Source organism: Triturus cristatus, chromosome 7 (genome assembly GCF_964204655.1).
Source record: "Triturus cristatus chromosome 7, aTriCri1.1, whole genome shotgun sequence".
Lineage (NCBI taxonomy): Eukaryota > Metazoa > Chordata > Amphibia > Caudata > Salamandridae > Triturus > Triturus cristatus.
The window spans coordinates 858,494,126-858,501,122 of NC_140590.1; the positions used below are offsets into that span (position 1 = coordinate 858,494,126).

Consider the following 6,997-nt stretch of genomic DNA (forward strand, 5'->3'; position numbering starts at 1 on the left):
TTTCACAGTATGCAACAAGTTTGAGCAGATGGAAACATTTAAGGAAATATCTTATCTGCAATAATAAGAGATTCTACAGTGAGTTACAATTAGGGAAAGTATTAACTTCTGAATTGAACACTACTATTTTTCTAGCACTTGGTGTAACAATGTAAAAGCAAAGCTTCACATTCTCTGTTTGTCATAAAAAGAGTGAAGCTTTTTTATCTGAAAGCAATTAGTACAAAATAAAAGACACATACCTGATCGAAGGGTTGGTCCTCTTTGCCTATATTCAAAAAATCTTCAATGAGGACTGCACCTTCCTTCTCACAACTCTGATTTTCTGAACCAGAATTTGAATTGTTCGAAACAGGGAACTTAAACTGGCTTCTCCCAGAATCCATTGTTAAACAGACATCATGGGAATAGGTCTGTAGAAAAGCCCTGACGCCATCGATGCCCACAAAGTGAGAGGCTGGAAGAGAATTGAAGTTAACTCCGGGTGACTCACTGAACTGAGATTCCCTCCAATGGTGAAGCCTGATGGCCAAGAGAAAAAGGATCAGGAAAAGGAACAAGAAGGAAACAACTGCAACAGCGATCACCAGATACAGTGTGAGGTTTGACTCCATGTCTGCAGGAGCTGAAGGGCTACTTATATCATGAAGCATTTCTGGCAAATTGTCTGCTAAAACTATAGTGACTGTAACTGAAGAAGAAAGAGGAGACTGCCCATTGTCCTTCACTAAGACGACAAGGAATTGTTTGATAGCGTCTTTTTCCATAATGGGGCGGGCTGTCATTATTTCTCCAGTGTGAAGGCCTACAGTAAACAGTCCCTGGTCTGTGGACCTCAGCAGCTGGTAGGAGAGCCAGGAATTCTGCCCAGAATCAGCATCAACAGCGATCACTTTAGTGACGAGATATCCTGGTTCAGAGGAGCGAGGCACGATCTCTACCCCAGAGGAGCCATCTGTTGGGGTTGATGGGTATAATATTTCAGGAAGATTGTCATTCTGATCCTGAATAAAGAATGTCACAGTGACATTACTCATTAGAGGGGGAGAACCACCATCTTCAGCTTTCACTTGGATCTGAAACTCTTTCAAGATTTCAAAGTCAAAGGGCTGAAGTGCATAGATGACACCAGACTCTGAATTTATTGATATATAAGAAGAGAGTGGATTAGATCTTATGTGACCATCAGCTAAGGAGTAACTGATCTTGGCATTCTTGCCCCAATCTAAATCTTTTGCTTTAGCTGCAAAAATGGATGTACCTTGAGGAATATTTTCCATGATGTATGCACTGTGTGACATTTGCTCAAATACTGGTGTGTTGTCATTTTCATCAGTAATTTGAAGATATATTGTTTCAGTTGTAGACAATTGGGGATCTCCGCTGTCTGTGGCTGTAATTGATAGGTTATATTGAGATACTTGCTCCCTGTCCAAAATACCATCAGTTACCAAACTGTAATAGCTACCAAATGATTTATTTAACCTAAAGGGGACGTGAGGAGGCAGGAAACAGTTAACCATACCATACTCTCCTAAATCTCGATCAAATACTTCCAGATTAGCGATCACTGTTCCTAGGGGACTATTCTCTGAAACATGCTTGAGCAGAGATGACATCAAAATTTCTGGGGCAATGTCATTCACATTGATAACCTCTATCAGCACTTTGCATCGAGATGAAAGACTCCCATCACTTCCTCGAACCTCGAATTCGTAGGCTGCGCTTTCTTCGAAATCTAGGGTTTCTGTTAAGGCTATTTCTCCAGTTTTAGAATTCAATGTAAATGTTTGCAATGCCTCGTCCATAATGTTATTAAATGAATAAGTTACTTCGGAGTTTGATCCCTGGTCACTGTCAGTCGCTTTCACGGTCGCTACAACAGTCCCCTTGGGCGCAGTTTCCAAAACTGTGACTTTATAAACAGACTGATTAAAAGCCGGAGCGTTGTCATTGGCGTCGGTGACTGTGACCCGGATCTGCACTGTGCCTGACCTGGCAGGCTCCCCTCCGTCTAAAGCTGTGAGGATCAGTTGGTGAACATCCTGTTTTTCTCGGTCTAATGATTTGTTGAGGACGAGTTCCGCATGTTTTGTGCCTTCATCTTTAAGTTTCACATTCAGGGTGAAGTGTTGATTGTCACCGAGTAGATATTTCTGAACGGAAAATATTCCGGTGTCTGAATCTCGTGCATCTGGAAGCTCAAAACGCGTCCCTGGAACGGTGTTTTCCACTACTTGTAATGATATCTGATCATCAATAAATGTGGGTGAATTATCATTGATATCTTGAATTTCTATTTCCACGGCATACACGTTCATAGTCCTCGCAGATATAATCTCTACATTTAAAAGACACTCAACGACGCGTCCGCAGACATTTTCTCTGTCAATCCTTTCATTAACGTATAAATGCCCTTTGTTTACATTCAGAATAAAATACTGCTTCCTACCTCTGGACACAATCCGGGCTCCGCCTTCTGATAACTCCTTTGTATCCATCCCCAGATCCAGAGCCACATTCCCAACAAAAGATCCTTTCCTCATCTCCTCGGGAATGGAATAGCGCAGCTGCCCGGAAGCGGCTCCACAGACTGTCAGCAGAGCAACAAGAAGCAGCAGAAGAGCCCCGGAGTAACAGCGCCTCGATGACTGAGCCCCGGAGTAACAGCGCCTCGGTGACCGAGTCCCGGAGTAACAGCGTCTCGGTGTCTGAGCCCCGGAGTAACAGCGCCTCGGTGACCGAGTCCCGGAGTAACAGCGCCTCGGTGACCGAGTCCCGGAGTAACAGCGTCTCGGTGTCTGAGCCCCGGAGTTACAGCTCCTCGGTGTCTGAGCCCTGGAGTAGCCCTGGAGTAACCCGGAGTAACAGCGCATCGATGACTGATCCCCGGAATAAAAGCGCCTCGGAGAATGAGCCCTGGAGTAACAGCGCCTTGGTGTCTGAGCCCCGGAGCAATAGGCGCTCTGTGTCCGAGCCCCAGAGTAACAGCGTTTGGATGCCTGAGCCCCAGAATAAGCGCCTCTCGGCGTCGAAGTACGGAAGAAACAGCGTCTCGATGTCTGATCCATGTCAGGTGAAGGATCCGTCGCGTTAAACGCGTCTGTCTCCAACGTAAGACTTCTGTTCTGGTCTGTAAAAAACCAAGCGCTTCGCCGATACTGAGCTTGACAGGTGCTTGTTTGTCCAGAAACCTTCCACGGCGTACCTCGCATTATTCTCTGCTGTTGGCAAATCACGTGCTATTGTCTTTCCTCACTTGATGGTGAGCAGCGACACTTAACGTTCAACTAAATAATTTCAGCCGCTGTAGCACACAGGAAAGCTCAGAAATCTTGCTTTCGCAGTAATGCTATTCATGATTGCTTTAGCATTCTGTTAATTTACTGAAAGTTTCCACACCAGAGCAAATAATCATAAGGAAGCAAATCGCGTGAACCACGAACTGACAGCACTAGCACTAGGCAGCACTAACTGACAATTTTTAAAAACTCAAACCACTACACAAGGATGTTTTTGTGCGGTACACAGAGGAAAATATATATTTTTGTAAACATTTCGACTTAATCACTTAGCTGTTCAGTTATTTGACTTTATGGAACAATTCGGTTACACAATAACAAGCGTTGCAGAAATATGGCATCCGTTTAAAAGCTATGAGCAGGTTCTTCGAACAAACAAGTAAACAAAAAGATCCCACACACATATTGCTTTGGAATGCAGTTTCTATTTCCATTGGGTAACACTGACGTGCATGCATCATCGTATGCTCACTATAACTACTGGTTAAGGAGAGGCGAGACTAAAGCAGTGGGTTCCCCCAAATGAATGTTCTTGTGTGAGTGACTGAGTGATCTCTGTGTATCACTCTGTACCATTGCGCTGGTAAAAATTTGCAATGTATGGGTGGCACACAACACTTTTTGGGGCTCCCAATGGAGATAACCGTCTCCAACACTAAGTTGTCACATTAAAATTCTGTCAGGCTGCCCAGACTGGATGCAAAGATCTTTCGCCTAAGATAATGCACATAAGATGGCCACACATAGATGGAATTTGCATCAACTACTCTGCCCTCGAGAACCCCGTGGGCGTAGACTGCACCAATAGGTGTGGTACATACTGCGTGGACTAACTGCTACGTATAATGGTGATATTCTTCACCTGTAAGTCTGCCCCTGTAACTGGTGGGTATGTCCTGCAGGAATGAGAGAAACCCCCTGTGTCCACCGGGAATTGTCCTGGTACTACTGCCAAAGGGCGCAGTGATGCGTCATGCCCTGCGTCTTAGGGTGATCAGATCTTGAGAACCAACAACCGGGACATTTGGGGAAAATAGAAGAAGGACTACAATTTTTTATTCTCACTCAACATAAGATCACAGAAAAGGCATTAAGAAAATAAATACAATTTAATTTCTACATCATACATATAAATTACATTGCTTACTTATAACAGCTGCTCACTAGCACAGCTTTATTACACCCAAAAAAGTGCCTCTCAATGTTTTCAGTTGACCCCCTCTAAAAACCGGGACATCAGCCAAAATGACCGCAGGACAGCCGGTGAACAAACGGGACTGTCCGGGGAAATCCGGGACGTCTGGTCACCGTACTGCGCCTAGAACATTTGCCTTCCCTACCGTCTATGCGCGGCTCCATAAGTGTTAGAAACTGTCGCACATTTGGATTGGTTGCCGAGACCTTGAGGTTTGTCCCGTGTCTCGTGATTAGCTAGGGTTATGCTTTTCAGATGTTCACTGGCGGTGGAGCCAAGCCCAGACATATGCACTTTTTCCTATGGGAGTGATTCTGCACGACCATCTCACTGCGGCAGGAGGCAGCCGGACACCGAAATGTCCCACTGCAGAGATGGCTCCTGTTAATATTTATGTACGCAGCGCGCTCTGTCTGACTCCACTGAACTCTAAAGCACCTTCTGTGTTGTGACCCCCACAAGAAGTACTTGGACCAGACCGAGTCATGAGCGCGTTACCTTATATGGCCAAATCCATCAGTGATTCTGTATCAAATTCCACATGATGCTGACTGGTATACAGTGATTGATTTGTGTCATGCGTTCTTTTCAATTCCATTGCATCATGACAGCCAGCCGATTTTCGCATTTAGGTTTGGCCAGCGTATTTTAGCATGGTGTCGTATCCCACAGGGGTATACGGAGAGTCCTTCGATATTCAATCAGTTATTGAAAAAATCGTTGGAGAGTTTAATCATGCCTGAGAACTCAGTACTAGTCCAATATATTGATGACCTATTGGTGGCATCAAAGACACGTGAAGCTTGTGAAGTAGATACCATAGCTTTATTGAATCATCTGGGAGATGGAGGGTTAAAGGTATCTCCAGCCAAATTGCAATTTTGCAAGAAAGAGGTGCATTATCTTGGACACAATATTGAAAAAGGTCTGAGAAAAATGACTACTGACAGGATCAGAATAATCAGAGAAATGAAAGCTCCAAAAACCCAGAGAGAAGTGAGAATGTTCCTGGGAATGGTGGGATATTGTCGTCAGTGGATAATTAATTTTTCGCTGATAGCAAAGCCACTGATTAAATTGACAAAAAGTGAGATGTCAGACCCATTGGAACTGGATGCAGAACAATTGGCAGCATTTGAAGAGCTCAAAAGTAAAATGTGTGAAGCTCCAGCTTTGGGTATGCCTGACTATGAGAAAGAATTCGAACTGTACTGCAGTGAGAGAAATGGATGTGCACTTTCAGTGTTAATCCAGAAACATGGACAATTGAGAAGGCCTATTGCGTACTTCTCATCGACACTTGACCCTGTAGCTGTGGGTTTACCAGGTTGTCTGAAATCTGTGGCTGCAACATGCAGAAGCCTGGAACAGAGTGAGGGAATCATAATGGGATATCCTGTAAGGGTATTCGTACCTCACAATGTGGCGATTCTTTTGACAAGGAGCAGAACTCAGTATATGTCACATAGTCGGCTGACTAAGTACGAAAAAGTGATTCTGGGAGCATCAAATGTGACTCTTGAGAGATGTGTGAATGTGAATCCAGCGACACTCTTGCCGGATATTGAAAATGTGGGTATAAAGATGGAAGATGATCATGATTGTTTGGATGTGCTAGAGTACTGTACAAAACCAAGACCAGACATAAGGGATATTCCCTTACCTGAGAATGATCATGTGTTGTTTGTGGATGGATCATGCCTGAGAAATGATAATGGTGTGCTATGTGCAGCATATGCGGTGTGCAAAGTTTCAGAGGTCATGGAAGCATCACCATTGAAAGGAGTGAAATCTGCGCAAGTTGCTGAATTGGTGGCATTGACGAAAGCTTGTGAGATTGGAAAAGATTTGAGAACGACTGTGATGACTGATAGTCAGTATGGATTTGGAGTGGTGCATGATTTTGGCCAACTTTGGCTACAAAGAGGTTTTTTGACGTCAGGTGGAACTCCAATAAAGAATGCTGAATTGATTGGAAAATTGCTTGAGGCGATACAGCTGCCTAAAGAGCTAGCAGTTGTAAAATGTGCTGCCCATGGTCAGGGGGAGGATTTTATAACGGTGGGAAACCGTTACGCCAATGATGTTGCGCAATATTGCGCCAAGACAAATCAATCTATTAATCGGGAAAGAGAGGGGGAAATGTCTTTTCTCTCTGTGTTGTTTACTAATGTCTTAGAGACATGGGATGAAGTGAAGCAGTTACAAGATGAGGCAGGAGAAGGATGTGGGATTGATGAATAATGTAGATCCAGTGAAAATTGCTGTGAAAGAGGGAATTACATATCCTAACATTCCTCAGTACAAAATGACACCAGAAATAATTGAAGGGATAACTCCTATAATTGAGAAAATGATTCAGCAAGGAGTTCTAAGAGAACTACTGAGTAGTCCGTGTAATTCACCGATAATGGGGCTGAAGAAGCCTAATGGCAAATTTAGGATCGTGCAAGATCTGAGAAAAGTTAATCAAATTGTGGTGGCATGTTGTCCTATTGTG

General features: G+C 43.9%; 1 pseudogene; it reads right to left on the bottom strand.

The window, feature by feature from the left end:
• Nucleotides 1–203: 203 nt before the first annotated feature.
• LOC146810746 (protocadherin gamma-A11 pseudogene) lies at nucleotides 204–2,876 on the bottom strand (annotated as a pseudogene).
• Nucleotides 2,877–6,997: the final 4,121 nt, after the last annotated feature.